This window comes from Spermophilus citellus (genome assembly GCF_964194105.1).
Source record: "Spermophilus citellus genome assembly, chromosome: 2".
Classification (NCBI taxonomy): Eukaryota; Metazoa; Chordata; class Mammalia; order Rodentia; family Sciuridae; genus Spermophilus; species Spermophilus citellus.
The window spans coordinates 202,617,834-202,634,434 of NC_138183.1; the positions used below are offsets into that span (position 1 = coordinate 202,617,834).

A 16,601-nucleotide genomic window follows, 5' to 3' on the forward strand; every position below is an offset into this window, starting at 1 on the left:
GCTACCATGTCTGGTAAAAAATATATTTTTAATGAAAGAAATAGATTAAAAGACTGCATAAGATGACAGCCATGAAAAGGAATGCAGTTCAGAGAACCACCCTGCAAATAATAGAAGTCTTTGAACAAATGGTCTCAAATCTATAATTAAAAGTTTAATAGAAGCAAACTCTAGAAGGATGGAAGAGTTTGGTCTAAATATAAAAGATTTAAAGAATCCTGAACAAAATCAACAACAGGAACTACTGCTATGACATTCTCATATATACTAAGTACAAGAAAAAAGCCTGCATGTAAAGAGGTCCTAAATCCAAACTTCTTCCAGTTTGGCAGAGAATACTATTAAAGCCCAGATATGCACATAAAAGTCTCAGAGAAAGTATTTTTACTTCAAATTATTTAACAAAGTGTACAGACTCCTCAGGCAAATGAAAAAGAACTGTCTCTTAGAGCTTTGATCTTTAGAAATTTGACTTTCCCATCACATACCTCTCTCCAAAATATATGTGAAATAACAACTTTAAAGGAGACTTAAATGTTTGTTTTAAAAATAAGTCCAAATAATCAAAATCAACAAATTCTCATTAAAAAGATAAACAAAATGTTAAGCAGGAAAGAGTAGTCATCAAAAATAGATTTTAAAATACAAAAAAAAAAAAAAGAAGCAACAGAGAAGGTAGAAGCTGTCAGCACATGAAAATAAATTAACAAGTTATTTAAACATTGTAATTAACATTTATAGAAGAGACATATCAACCAAATGCAGAGTGTGGGTATTATATGAATCCTAATTCAAATATGCAATTTAAATAAAAGTCTCTGCTGAGACACATCATGATGGTTGAATAGAGGATATTAAGTCAGGAGCATGCTCACCCTGGTGGAAGTGCACACAGGTAAAAGATTTTCTGAAGGGCAGTTAGCATAAGCACATCAAGAACTCTAAAGATGTCTTTCTCTTTCATCTATCCCATTTTACTTTTAGAAATTTATCTCCCCAAAATAATTGAGGAATTACATTAAAATAAAGGAATAAGGACGTTCATCACAGTGTTTCTAGACAAGAGCTTATACAGTGAGCTATCCCCTGCCATTACAGTTTCTATAAGCAGTTTAAATAAGAAGCAGGGGGAACCCTATGTATAAAATAACAAGAGATTGAAGGAGATAAATATTTAGCATTTTGTGAATGTATATTTGTTTTACAGTGTTGGTATATATTTTGACATATATGTAAACCATGATTATCTCTACATACTGGGATTGTGGTGATTTTTGTTGGGGGGGGGGGGGGTCTTAATTTTCTAATTTTTCCAGAAAGCACATGAACTACTTGTATAAAATTCAACTAACCAATTAGGGGGATATACTTCTTCATTCATGGGCTCATGAAAGCAATGAGTAAAGGAGAAAAGATGTATAAACAAGCAACTAACTATAATGATCTTGCCTCCAGAATGCAGAGGATGGCTTACTTTTGCCTGGAGATGAGTTTTAAGGAAGAATTTACCAAGGAATGAAGTCAGAAAGGGCAAGAGAAGTCAGGCATGGTGCCACACGCCTGTAATCCCAGTGACTCAGGAGGCTGAGGGAAGGAGGATCACAAGTTCCAGGCCAGCCTCAGCAACTTAGTGAGACACTGACTCAAAATTTAAAAAAAAAAAAAAAAAAAAAAAATTTTAAAGAGCTGGGAATGTAACTCAGTAGTAAAGCACCCCAAGGGTTCAATCCCCAATACCAAAAAAGAAAGAAAGAAGGAAGGAATAAAGGAAGAAAGGCAGGCAAGGGCTGGGTTTGTGACTCAGCAGTAGAGCGCTCACATAGTATATGCAAGGCCCTGGGTTTGATCCTCAGCACCACATAAAAATAAATAAATAAAATGAATGTATTGTGTCCAACTACAACTAAAAAAAAAAAGGGCAGACAAGAGAATATGAAATGGAAAAAATGGAGGGAAAAAGAGCCTGTTACATTGATAAAGTACACACAATTTTGGAATTTTGGCCTGGTGGGAAAGGCAGGGCAGGCATGAAGGACATGATGTAAAAGCCAGGCAAAAAACCTCTGAATGTCACATCAAAGGATAGAGTTATACCGTAAAAGAAGAATCAATACAGAGATTTTGTGATTCATATATATGAAGATCAAGAAAAGGTAAAACAGATGGTTAACAGAAGAGTTGTGATGAGTAAGAATCGGCATTGTACCATTCTACTATCTGGGAGTAGACACAATACAACCTTCTGGGGTGCTAGAAATGTTCTATATTTTGATCTGAGTGAAAGTTACAGGAAAGTACAAAAATATTGAAATCCATTAGGCTACACACTTATGCTCTTGCACACTTTTTGCTAAAAAAATAGGTTTGACTGAATCTAACTGCACCTCAGACTGAGTCAATAATAACCACTCATGCATGAAGTACTGGGTTCTATCCTCAGCACCACATAGATGCAAAATAAAGTTATTGTGTCTACCTAAAACTAAAAAAATAAACATTTAAAAAATAAAAAAATAACCACTCGTGACAGTATTACTATCAAGATGTATCTTAGAAAGCTCACTCTTAAAACGGCCTGGGAAACAGAACATCCAGAGGCAGGCATTCTGAGACATTAAAGCTGCCTTCCAGCAAAAAATGGCCAAGGCTTTAGTTGGACTGGAGGCAGCAAGACAATAAGAAGGAATTGAATTCATGACTTGTTTGGGAAATAGAAGTGGTAAGACTTTGAATACTGATTGCCAAGACACCAAGAAAAATCAGTGATGACTCTGATATCATTAAAGGAGTCAGTGAAAACAGGAGAAAGAAAAGCCACTTTACAGAGATAAAACCGTGGGAAGTCTAAGGTACTTGTGGGTCATCCAGTTGTCTAATCACACTAGCTATATGAAGGTCATCTTTTAAGCATTTTATATAGATCAATTCATTTAGCTTCACAACTTTATGAGGCAGGTACTATTGTTATCTCATTTTACAGATGAGGAAACTGAGTCACGGGGAGGTTAAGAAACTTTCTAGAATAACATACAATAAGTGGTTAATAAAAGGATTTTCCAGATGTCTCAAGAGTCCATATTTATTCTTAAGGTGACCACTGAGATATAGGTGGTAATATCTCTGCTATAAAGGAAATAGCCGAAGCCCTGGGTATGGCTGAGATCCCATAGGAAAAGAGTAGATAAAAGTAAAGATGAAAACATGGGCAGGGGTTGTGGCTCAGTGGTAGAACGCTCACCTAGCACATGTGAGGCCCCTGGGTTCGATCCTCAGCACCATATAAAAATAAATAAATAAAGATATTGTGTCCAACTAAAAAATAAATTAATTAATAAAAAGTTTTTTTAAAAAAAGATGAAAACATGCTTCTCCAAGTTGTTGCAAGGGTTAATGAGATTACATTTATAAAACCCTAAACACTTGCCAGGCATAGTGGCGCATGTGGGAAGCCATCCTCGCACGTGATTTGAGTTACCTCCCTGGCTGGGCAAGAGGCGCTTAGACACATCCTTGTGTCCAGAGCTTTCCCCACCCTTCTCAGGTCCGAGGGCTTGTCCATGTGGAGGCGAGTCTGGCCACTACCCCAAAGACCCAATCATCGCACCTGACCTTGGGACACTGCCCCCCTCAATCTTCATTAGATGGGATTTTCCCCAGAAAATCAGTTTTCGGTGGACCCAACATCTTTATTTTATTTTTATGTGGTGCTGAGGATCAAACCCAGCGCTCCGCACATGCCAGCCGAGCGCATTTTTGCTTGAGCCACATCCCCAGCTCCCACATGTAATTTTTAAAGAACCAATTTAATGTTGAAGTTGAAGGTAAAGATAATTTTCTGTTTTGTGGTTGTCTCTGAAAGGAGCACACAGACCCAAAGTAGAAGAAGCAACCACAGACACACTGTACGAGCGAGCGAGCTGGCTCCAGATGCCATGCAAGGGAGGGGAAACAATCTCACTCCAGTTGGCAATCCAGAAGTTCAAAGAAACACTCCTCTTCTATATTCATCTTTCCTCTCTTTGTTCTCAGCAACTGTCCCTCCAAATGATGGGAACATTTGGCATAACTGCCTCCCTCTTGTTTGTATCATTCAATCTAAGAAAACGAGATACATTCTTCTACCAGCACCTCCAAAGGGAGCCAATCAAGCAGACAGAAGTGAAGAAGAGCCCAAGAAATACTAAGCAATGCAATGCCTGCATCCATGCTCCAGGCAAAAGCAACTTTCATAAGGAAAGGTCACACAGAGAAGGCTTTTCTTCAAATTACACAGGCAGCAGTGATTCTTCTGGAAAGATTTCTAACTTCAAGATTTCATCAGAATTCTAGGCACGGTGGTGCATGCTTGTAATCCCAGCAGCTCGGAAGGCTGAGGCAGGATAATCACAGTTCAAAGCTAGTCTCAGCAAAAGCGAGGCACTAAGTAACTCAGTGAGACCCTGTCTCTAAATAAAATATAAAATAGGGCTGGGGTCGTGGATCTGTGGTTGAATGCCCCTGAGTTCAATCCCTGATACCCAAAAAAAATTTCATCAGGAAAGTACTACCCTAATGGAGCTTCCCAAACATAATGCAAAGGAGCTAATTTTCATATCTCTTACATTTGGGGCAGGGCAGAGGGAGGTGCTGGGGATCACACTCAGGACCTCAGCTATATCCTCAGCCATTACAGCTCTTAAATTTAAAGATGCAGATTCAGGAGCAGGAATAAGCAGGGAAGAGGAAGGTCCAGTGTACACAGAAAAAGGTAAGGGATTCCATTACTACTGACTGTACTCTCCTCTTGGCCAGAAATCCTAGAAAACTGGAAATCTGACAGATCTACTAGGTAAATTCTAGTCAATCAGTTAAGCACCCTCATCAATTCTCATTCATCTTAAAAAATACCTCAGCATCCAGCATACTACCTATTAGCCAGTAAACATTCAATAAGAGAATGCAAACATAAACAAGCAGTCTGAAGTAACTATGAGCCTATGGACCAAGCTATATATCCTTTGGGACTAAAAAAACTTACCATGAAATAGAATTAAATGTTAGTGTTCTATTAGTAACATTTCATGGAATATATCAAGAGTGATGGTCCAGTACTCAGCACAGTATCTGGTGGTTAGTAGGTGTTGTTCAATAAATATTTGTTGATTGTTCCAGGATATTTTCTGCAACCCAAACTTTCAGATCCATTATGTTATTTAAAGGTCTGGGTTCTCACTTTCATGTTGACTTTCAAAGTTTTCCCTTAAGAGATGGAAAAGGATTTCTGAGGATGGGGAAAACAGCTTTCACAGGGTCATACCCTGTGCCATTCACTGGTCTGGTAAGGACAATATTAATCTATTCTCATCAGCTCTGGTTAAAACTTCTGCAGCCTAGACTTTAGCACATCTGTCCAAAGCATTTGTGGGCCCAGGAAGCAGGTTATACTAAAAACCAGTTGAGGCTAGGGTCCACTGATGCCTGACTCCCCAGCCACAATACAGCTCCTCCAACAAGAGAGGTTCAGGCCCCTTTGGAAGCTGCTCACATTCACCTTCCACTGCTCCTCTCCCCGTCCATCACTATTTCCACACTAGTATAATGATACCTTCTATCCCCTGTCCTAACATGTATCATTTTAGTATCATTTGGGATCATTTTAGTGTCATTTGGATACTAAAATATCATTTATAGGCATATACAGAATTAAGGCAAAATACTGGACTTCCTGCTTCTTATCTTCAAACTCTTTAGAAGTTGAATTGCTACATCTTACCTGAGAATTATATGCCATCTTCTCCAAAACCACCACAGGTTTTCAAACAAAAACAAAACAAACTGAAATGTTACTACATTTCAGTAGTAATATTTGGATTATTACAAGGGTCTCCTAACTGCTGTTAGTCTGCAGCTTCTTCCCCAGTTCCAATCCACTTTGTGCACCACTAATTGTATGTCACCTTCATTGGAAATAAAACGTTTAAAGCGTTTTCATTATTCCTCTCTTTCCAAATTTAAAGTCTTCAAGATGACATTTGTGATCCTCTAGGATTGAATTCACCTCATACAGCCTACTCTGTCTCCCAGGGATCTTTCATAAACCTGAGGATTCAATTAGGATGACCTAAAATTTCCATCCCACAAAAGCCAATAATATCTTTTCTGCCTCTGGGCCTTTGCTCATGCTGCTCCCGGTAGACCCCACCCCACCCACAAAGTGTCCCCTTCAACTCTGAAGGCAGCACTGCATGGAGAAAAGGGAACTGAAACACCTGGATTCCAGATATGGCTATGGTGCAAACTAGCTGTGTGCCTTTGGACAAGTCGTTTGCCTCTCTGAGCTCAGTTTCCCCTTCCATAAATAGAAAGGTTGAAAAGTCTTTTTTAAGTATATATTCCTGATTCTTACATGCCCAACAAAATCCAATGTTCCCTTCAAAGTATACAAGTCTTCCAAGGATTTTCTCTGAGCACTCCAGCCCACACTATTCTCTGTCCTAAGGACTCAATATATGGTACTGAGACACAGTGTCTTCATTCAACCAAGATTTTCTGAGTGTTTTCTTGGCTAGATATCATGGCAAAGCCTTGGAAATAAATACAAAGCCAATTAAGACTCAGACTTGTATCTATCAACTGCATATTCCTTTCTTCACTACTTTGTTATCCAAGTGAATTCATGTTAAAGTGTAAATGTGCCCTTTATTTATTTAACAACTGTTTAGAGAAAATCTTCCATGTACTATTGCACAAAGTAAAGATGTCAGTGAACAAATGAACCAAGTACCCACCTCATAGAATTTATTTGAGAAAGCAAACAGGAAAAAACACAAATACGTAATATAATTCTCAAAACAAAAACAAAGCAGGATCAAAGAATGACTCAGGGCAATTTTACATAGGATGGTCAGAGCAAGCCTCCCTGAGGTTGTGCATTTGAGCCCACATGTGAATGAACTGGGGGTACAAACTAGCAGCATTCAGGAAAAAAAAAAAAAAAAAAGAGCATTCCAGGAGAGGGACAAAGGACCTGAGACAGGAGAACAGAAGGAAGGTGGAAAATATGTGGAGGGCTGGGGCTTAGTTTACAAAGGACTTAATAGAAATCTGGATTTGAAGTGTGATAATCCCAGATGAGGCTTAAATAATGCTCCAGAATGTAAAGGGACAGGAGGAGTGGAAGAGCTAGGACCAGTGAGAAGGCTATACAGAATCAGTCAGGTCTCTACATCCAGGATACCACAGCATAGCCTCACATCCTGCCTCGCCAGAGCATGAATAGGTGATCTCTCAGTAGGCGCAGTGGCACACACCTGTAATCCCAGAGACTTGGGAAGCTGAGGCAGGAGGATCTCAGCCTCAACAATTTAGCAAGACCCTAAGCAACTTAGTGAGATTCTGTATCAAAATTTAAAAAAAAAAAAAAGTGGGCTGGGGATACGGTTCAGTGATTGAGCACCTCTGGGTTCAATCCCCAGTACCAAAAAAGAAGAAGAAGAAAATTCACTACTTCTCTGTGCCCAGTTTCTACACCTTTAAGTGAGAATGACAAAAGTGCCTACATTATGATGCTGTCTGGAAGGTTAAATTAGTGCATGTAAAACCTTTACCACGGAGAGTAAGTAGACCATGAATTTAACATTTTAAAGCCATGCGACGACCTACGAAAAGGGGGCTGAAGACTGAGCCCTGGGCACTCTAATACATTCAAACACCTCCACTGTGCCCAAGACTGGCCATCAGCCTCAAGTCCTAACCCTTGTCTGGGTCCCTACTCCCCTCTTTGTAACTCACCATTTTAGAGCTTGGTAATAATACTTTATATGGCTCCTTAGAAACAAATCCATGTTCTGAAATTCAGGTAGATTCAGTGGTAGATACTTGTATATCTACCACTATGCCTGGCATAGAGTTAAGTAAGACACATACTCGGGTATTTGCAAACATTCATTAATGGATAATGTCATATAAATTTCAAATAAATCAAGATAATACACAACTTTTTAAGAAAAAAAATCATCCTCCTCTTCATGAATTGATGGCATTGTATCTCAGCACCATCCTACCATCTAATATCAGTCCCATCTTAGCAGAGACAGTCACAGTAACCAAACCAGTTACACCATGTGCCATGCCACTTTTCCACTGACTTCCCAATCCTCATGTTCTCTATATAAACTCTTCTGTCTCTTTGTTTCCTGACAATTTGTCTAGGTGTAAAAACTTCCCGTCCTGGAAACACATCACACGTGCTCCCAGCCCAGGTCCTCATGGACCTACAAGAATCTTAAGGCGAAAGCCAAAAATATTCCCCAAAGGGCTGGGGATGTGGCTCAAGCGGTAGCGCGCTTGCCTGGCATGCGTGCGGCCCGGGTTCAATCCTCAGCACCACATACAAATAAAGATGTTGTGTCTGCCAATAATTAAAAATAAATAAATAAATAAATAAAATATTCCCCCCAAAAAACACAACACCAAAACTTAGGAGGAAAAGAGGAAAAGAAAATGGGAATAACCCAAATACACATCCAGAGAATCATCCGGCTGGGCTCTTCCCCACCAATGTACAGGAGTCATGGTACCTTAAGCTAGCTACCAAGAGTATTTATAAAGCAACCTTAAGTGATAAGAATTTCCTACAGAACAAAGGTCTAAGTTAGTAAGGAGGAAAAAGGTTTTCACTTTTTCAATTTTTTATCAATTTCCACAGAACTGACTGCCCTTCCATTTTTCTTCCCTGTCTCACCCTCCCACACCCCCAGCCCTGGTGATAAACCACAGAAAATAATGCCGACCCACTAGGACAGAAAAGGGAACTGAAACACCCGGATTCCAGGTATGGCTATGGTGCAAACTAGTTGTGTGCCTTTAGACAAGTCTTTTGCCTCTCTGAGCTCAGTTTACCCTTCCATAAACAGAAAGGTTGAAAAGTCTTTTAAAAATCTATATTCCTGATTCTTACATGCCCAACAAAATCCAATGTTTCCTTCAAAGTTCTTTCTAGCTCAGTGCTTTCTCCATAGAGGCACAAGGAAGAATCAGTATATGCAGTTCTTTTTTATTATTATTATTTTCAGTTATATATAAACACAATACCTTTATTTATTTATTTATTTTTATGTGGTGCTGAGGATCGAACCCAGTGCCTCACATGTGTTAGGTCTACCACTGAGCCACAACCCCAGCACCGCACCGCCACCAACCCCCCACCCCCACCCCACCGCAGGACCAGTTCTTGATGAGACTTTCACCAAGTCAGAGCCTCATATCCTGAGATCCACCCCTAACCCTCCAGGGACTGGTAACAATGACAACTACATGGGAACTACATAGGCGATTTAAATGTAAACAGAGCTGAGAATGTAATACTGCTCCCAAATTGAATTTCTTGCACAAATCTAAACCTGGAATAGACAAAGATGTTATTTTTATCAACTAATTCTCTTTTTAACTAATTTTGATCCTGAGCCAAGTATGCAAGTTTTAAAAATGGTTCACCTGAAACAAGATATTAAGGTGGCCTCTGCCCATCTCCCATGACTCTTGCAGCAATTTCTATACAAACACTGTGGTCCTAAAATACTACTCAAAACACGGATGTAGGTCTGGAGTTGTGGCTCAGTGGTAGAGCACTTGCCTAGCATGTGTGATGCACTGGGTTCGATTCTCAGCACCACATAAAAATAAATAAATAAATAAAGGTCCATCAACAACTAATAAAATATTTTTTAAAAACCACACAGATGTAGGGGGAAAACTGCAAAACAGAACACTTACAACTGATCTTCACACTGAGGATTTAAATGAATGTTTTGATCTTAAGTCCTGCTTTTCCATGCTTTTTCCATGCTAACCCTAACCCTCTGGTGTCCACTAAGAAGCAAAAAACTTTTATTTTCCTCCCATATAAGTACACAATTTTTTGTTGATTTGTTTTGCATATTAGGGATTAAACCCAGCACCTCACACATGCTAGGCAAGTATTTTACCACTGAGCTACACCTCTAGCTCCCCCATCCCCCCTCCTTTTTTGGAGGGACTGGAGCCAGGGGGTCACTGAGCTACATCCCCAATCCTTTTTGTTTTTCTTTTGAAATAGGGTCTTGCTAAATTGCTGAGGCTGTCCTCAAACTTGCTATTCTCTTTCTGAGCCTCCTATACCTATACCTAGGATGTATAGTGTTTGCCATCCAAGTACACAATTTTTGAAAGAACTTCCATTCCCCTTAGACTCCCAGTATACAGAAGCCTTTGGATTTAAGCACTGAGAATCCATTCCAGACTCAACAGAAAAGAAAAGACTCAGGAAAAGCTTTTCCAGGCACTCTTTCCTACCAACCACTGAGGAGCACCCCCTAATGCAAGGGGATATCATGCTAACTAGAGTTCCCAGAAACATTAAATATACTCTAATGTGACTAACAGAAAAATAACTGACTAGGCCCTGTTTACTCACTAGAAAATACATCTATTTAAGATGAACCCCTTTATCACAGCACCAGGGCAGACACCAAAGTGATGTAAAAAGCCCCTTGCCAATAGCAGCATTTGAATTGGGAGTTACCCAACCCCCATATTAAAAAGTAATTTCCCACCTCATTTCTTAACTTCACCTACTCACTGATTTATCAAACCCCTAATATTATGTTCACTGAGGAAAAGTAATAAGAGGATAAACAGATGCTCATAAGCACTAGCTCAGTGTTTTCTCCATAGAGGCACAAGGAAGAAACAGTATAGTGCTTCCCAGCAGGTCAGTCTTCTCTGACAAAACCTCTCAGGACACCAACCCTCATTAGAAACTGTCTCTGTGCAGCTCTAATTAGCCTCTCCCAAAAGGAAAAATAGGGAGAAGGGGGGAAATTCACAAATATCTACACTCAAACTTGCCCTAGCTAAATTAATATCCAAGACCCTAATTTCACATCAGAAAAAGTCAAAAAGCTAGCCAGGCACGATGGCACATGCCTGTAATTCCAGCAACTTGGGAAGCTGAGACAGGAGGATCACAAGTTCAAGACCAGCCTCAGCAAATTAGTGAGGCCCTAAGCAACTCAGGGAGACCTTGTCTCAAAATTTTAAAAAATTAAAAATTTTTTTTTTAAAAAAAAAGGGCTGGGGTCAGATGCAGTGGCACATGCCTATAATCCCAGTGGCTCCAGAGGCTGACACAGGAGGAGCACAAGTTCAAAGCCAGCCTCAGCAAAAGCAAGGCACTAAGCAACTCAGTGAAACCCTGTCTCCAAATAAAATACAAAATAGGGCTGGGGATGTGGGTCAGTGGTCGAGTGCCTCTGAGTTCAATCCTCAGTAACCCCCCCAAAAAAGCTGGTGGTAAAGCACCAGTATCGCACCCCCTGCCCCACAAAAAAGACAAAAAGTCACCAAAATTGACCCTTGCCCACTCAAAGTAATTTCCAGAACACTAACAAACAGGGATATACCTCCAGCATATTCTAATCACTATGGTCCTTTATCACAAGAGGCCCAGAAAAGCAGGTTTACCTCTTATGCCATTAACAAAGGGTTAAGCAGATTGTTTCTATCATATTTGAGTGGGGATCCTAAATTCCAGTTTAAACAAATGATTCCCACACTTCTAGAAAGGCCTTAATTGGGATAGTCTGTTACTTTCAGTGCAATCTTGCAGAGGCTGGATGCTTGGTAAGCCCTTAAAGGACTTGGGTAGAATTCTTTTGATGATAATTTTTTTTAAAAAGATCATCTCCAGAGTTTATATATGTCCCACGATTACTTATGCTGGTGGTGGGAGGAGAACATTTTATTCCAAAAGGCTCCTTCCAAACTGAAAGCTCTAATTGCCAACATATCTGATATTGACTTCCTGTATAAAACAAAACACAAAGCAACAAGTATACGATGTAATCATAGGTCTAAAAAGCAAAGCTTACAAAGAAAAACAGAGAAGGCTCAGCTTGTTTAGCCCAGAAGGGATGGGTACAGATGAGACAATCTGTACATTTCCTAGCTGCCACTGGGGTCCAGGAAAGACATGTTCACCGTGAACATCTATGCACAAGAAGAGGAATAAGAAAGCAGTAAAGGTGGGCTGGGGCTGTGGCTTAGTGGCCTACCATGCATCAGGCACTGGATTCTATCCTCAGCACCACATAAAAATAAAAAACAAATGAAATAAAGGCATTCTGTCCATCTACAACTACAATTTTTTTTAAGCAGTAAAGGTAAGAAACAATAAAAGAAAACAGGCCACCTACAAGGAGATGAATTGTGATCATATATGTAGAAACCTTAGATAGCATTGCCTAGGGAGGTTGTGAAATTGCTTGAAGGAGCTCAAATCTCTTGAGAAAGATTTAAGGATATACGGATATAAAGTAGGTTAAAATAGTAAAAAGTTCTACACTAGGAGATTATATCTAAGTAACAAAGGGATATTCCAGTCCTATTTTCTAAGATTTTAATTGTTTTAAAAACCTAAATGACTTCTGTAATAAATTATAAAAATGACAAAGGCTTACCACATAAAAACATTAACTGTGTAAGCAATGCATCAAAAATGCAACCAAATAGGGCTGCAGTTGTGGCTCAGTGGTAGAATGCTTGTGTAGCACGTATGAGGCACTGGATTCAACCCTCAGCACTACATAAAAATAAATAAACTAAAATCACACCTTGGTTTTGCATTTTTGCAAAAAAAAAAAGAACTTTGACATTAGTTAAAATAAACTTTTCTGGTTGACAAATTTTAGTTTTCTGCCTGTCAGCTACACTTTTCTGTGACACCTCCTGTTACCTGACATTCCTCTTCAGAGCACAAGCAAGAGGAAAAGGACTAGAGGTTGCACAAGGAACAGCAAGAAATCCAGATTGTATTCAAAGTGGCAGACAATTCTAATAAAATGGTTCCACCCATAGCTGCCCTTCCTGTGCCCATTATCTGCAGAGAATCAAAGGTCTGAGCTATAAATTTGGGTATTCAACAGTTCTGTAAGCTCCCCAGCCACATACATAAAGGACAAAAGTCACTGGTAAGAAATGTGGAGAGGCAGAGAGAGCATTGCACATCTCTAAATCCTGGCATTCATATTCCTTCTAAATTCCCACACAGTAATTCTCCAAACTCCTCCTACTGTTCCCCCATTAAAAAAAAAAAGTGGGCTGGAGATATGGCTCAAGCGGTAATGTGGTCGCCTGGCATGCATGGGGCGCTGGGTTCAATCCTCAGCACCACATAAAATAAAATAAAGATGTTGTATCCACCGAAAAACTGAAAAATAAACATTAAAAATTTCTTTCTCTCTCTCTCTCTCTCTCTCTCTCTCTCTCTCTCTCTCTCTGTCTCTTTCTCTGTCTTCTCTCTCTCTCTTAAAAAAAAAGTAAAATAAATGCACATTTTCTCTTAATTGGCCTCAGTAAGAAAGAAAAGGTAATCTCAAATCATTTTTATTTTGCCAAGTTTTAAAAGTCAGCATTTTTAAGAAACAAGAGAATGTTATGAATGTTATATGTGTGTTGGTGGGAATGCATCTCAAATAAAATGTTTAGGCAAAAAAAGGCTCTTAAACAAATTATAGCATTGATCTACCTCACAGGGTAGTTGTTAAAAATAATAATAATAATAAATAAATAACTTTTACCAAAGCATTGTGAAACATGTGGAGAGCATAAAGGGCAAGCCACCAGTCATGTTGTTCCACATACACATTCCTTTTCAATGTTTGCCGGCTAAGATACAGCGCTGTGGTCACTGCAACTAGTTCTTACCCAGTGAACCACACTACTTACTGCAGGGTACTGTAAATGAGGCAGAAACTGAAACACTCAAACATCTTGGCTATACTCCCTTTTATAACTTCCCAATTAAGAACTAGGACTTGTATGTGATTGTGAAGTGCATATCACATTCCTGTACACAGATGTCACATTAATCTTCTAAAAACACTGCTTTGCTCATCACTCATTTTCTCAAAAATCTTTAAAAGCTAACCAATGTCCATGGGATAGAGTTCCAACCCCTGAGCCAGAATTCAAGCTGACCACAGTAGGCTTCAGCTGGACCTCCCACTGCTCACTAGAAAGGCAGCTGTAGAAGCACAAGCGTCAGGCAACCAGGCACAAGAATTCCAGCTCTGCCACTTACTACAGGTCATCTTAAGAAGGCTACTTATCTTTCTGATATTCTTTCTTTAAAACAAAAACTCCCTCATCTTTAAAACATGAGGAACAATACCTGCTTCCCTGCAGTAAAGGATGAAAGAGAATGGCATATGGCACAAAATCAATACCCTGTTATTTATCCCTAGTTCTCATCCAAACAGCCAACTCTCTGCTCTGTTGAAACTCTCCCCAGCAACTCTTCACTAGTTTCACCACCACACTTCCAAGCCCAGTTGAAAGCTCCTTTCTTCTTTGAAACCACCCTGCCTCATCATCATTTTCTCCTTGAATTTCTATCATTCTAATATTCTAAGCCATTCAACCAGAAATTCTCTTATATGTCAGTCTTCTTTCCCTAACAGGTCCACAAACTCAAAAGCAAGGATTTTACTAATTTTTAAGTCCATCACAATCTAAGTGTTGGGGGAAAAAATATTTTGAAGATAAAAACTGCCTTGGAGTTGTCTACCAAAAATGGGTAGCCTTCTGGTCCAATTAGGGGACAACACTTCCCATACACATCTGAATTTCTTTCAATATCCTGGGGGAGTTTTTCCAAAGATAATATTTACTGGGTAAATAAAAAGGAAAGCTAAACTTGTGTGAGTCACCTGGTAAGTCTCTGCCAGCCCAGCAGAATCCAGGAAGCCTTTGCTTCACTTCATGTGTCCAATAGGCTCTTGAAGTCTTGCTTGGTTTTTCCTTAATTCAGCATGGGAGACAGACTATGGTTATTCAGTCTCTATCTTTGATCAGCTTTCTAGAACCTAGACTATTTCTGATCCTTTATAAACCCCTATTTTAGGGCAGGAAGATTGATGAAGGGATTACCTTTTGAAAACTATCACTTATAAAATACAAAACAAAGTAATAATGCAGTTTGTTGGATTTTATCATTGTGGCCCTATCCTAAAATGGTCTGTTGAAGTGTGTGCACATAACAGGGCTCAAAACTGTCTTGGAGATGGGATGATGACCTCTTCATTACTAAGACCCTGCTGTCCAACAGCAGAAATACCTGAATTGGGGGGGGGGGGGGTGTTCAAGAGTCAGGCTGAGTAAGCATCACAGGCTTACTCATTGAAGAAGTTATTTTATTCATACTTAAGTAATTATAAACTACATCCATACAAAAATCTCAGGAAAATGTAATAATTCCTCTTCAGAAACACTTGAAAACATCCAGTCTCTTGAACTCTATTCAGTTACTGTATTATTGGACAAGGCAGCATTAAACACTGGCTAAAATGTGTTCCTTCAGTCCTGGGTCACTGTTTTAAAAAACAACTTTAATACTTTGTGCACATTAGAACAAGGGCAAAAATGAAAAGTACTCATCTGCAAATAAACACAGTTTAAATGGTTGAAGGGATAGAGTGAAAAGTTAATGTTCCTTTGTTTGAGTTCAGTGCAGAGTCTGTGTGTGTGTTCTCTAAGAGTCTGCACACGAGCACAAAACGACTCCAGGTAAGAGGAGCTTGGGTGCGTAGAGGGAATATGATTGAAGGCTGAGCCCACTCCCAGACTGCCCGCCGCTCATCCTCCGTTAGGCTCCCAGCAGCTTTCCACTGTCCCAGATCCCTGCGGCGAGGTTCCCCACCCCCCACCGCGCGGCCCCAGCCTGGCGGAAGATGGCTGGCCACGACCACCCGGAGGGCAGTCCCCACCACCCTCTGGGAGCCACCCACGGCTGCTCCACTCTGCGCCTTCCACTGCCCCCATGCAAATACTCACGGAGTTGGAACCTACCAGGACAAGGAATCAGGAATAGCGGGAAAAGGGCTAGGAGTGCAGGGGTGGGGCAGGGCGCGGCCGAACCAGAGCCTGCGCCCCCTCGGAGGGCCACCCACCCCCGAGCAAAGGCACCAGGGCCAGAAGGCGACCTCTGGGTGGAGGGCCAGAGGCAGTCACCTCTGCACTCCCCAGCCAGGCCGCGCGCTCAGCACAGCGCTGGGTGCCTGGAGAACCGCGCGCGGCCGGGAGGAGGAGCCGCTCCCGCAGAGAGGGCGGGCGGCGGGCAAGCATCCGCGCCCTGGGCTGCGGCCCGGCTGCAGCCGGAGAGGGGAGGGGGCGTGGAGATGTGTGCCTCCACCCAAGACAGAGAGGGTGGGCTGCTGGAGCCTGGCGGAGGGGTGTGCTCCTAGGCACTGGGGGGAGCTAGGAAGCTGCGCAGAGACTGCGCGAGGGAAGGTGGGAGATAGGGGTGGGGAGGGGGCGGGGGGGGGGCAGGATGGGAAGTTGGCCCTCAAACTGAACAGCCCTCACCTCCGCACCATCCGACCAAGAATTGTCTGGGTCTGGAGCAAAGCACAAGCGGGTCTAAAACTTTATGTCATTTTCTCATACACACGTGACCCCCCTGCAGTCCAGATGGTTTCAATCACTGGAGGAAAAAAGCGGCTCTTCTGGTATGCAAGAAAAGCCGGAGCTGGGAGAGTCTGGGAAAATGCTGCCTGTCTTCATACAAACTGATGAGTTCTTTCCGT

At 40.9% G+C, this 16,601-nt stretch overlaps 1 protein-coding gene across 4 annotated transcripts in view; it reads right to left on the reverse strand.

Annotated features, from left to right (window-relative positions):
• Nucleotides 1–16,151, reverse strand: part of DENND2B (DENN domain containing 2B) — a 154,407-nt gene extending 138,256 nt beyond the window's left edge. For 2 of the 4 annotated variants that reach the window (XM_081263942.1, XM_081263941.1), the window contains exon 1: nucleotides 16,027–16,151. The gene's annotated coding sequence lies outside the window, so the exon portion shown is untranslated. Of the gene's footprint in view, nucleotides 1–15,864 lie in introns of all 4 variants that reach the window. The other 2 variants (XM_081263940.1, XM_081263938.1) reach the window with 1 other exon arrangement.
• Between the last annotated feature and the right edge of the window lie 450 nt (nucleotides 16,152–16,601).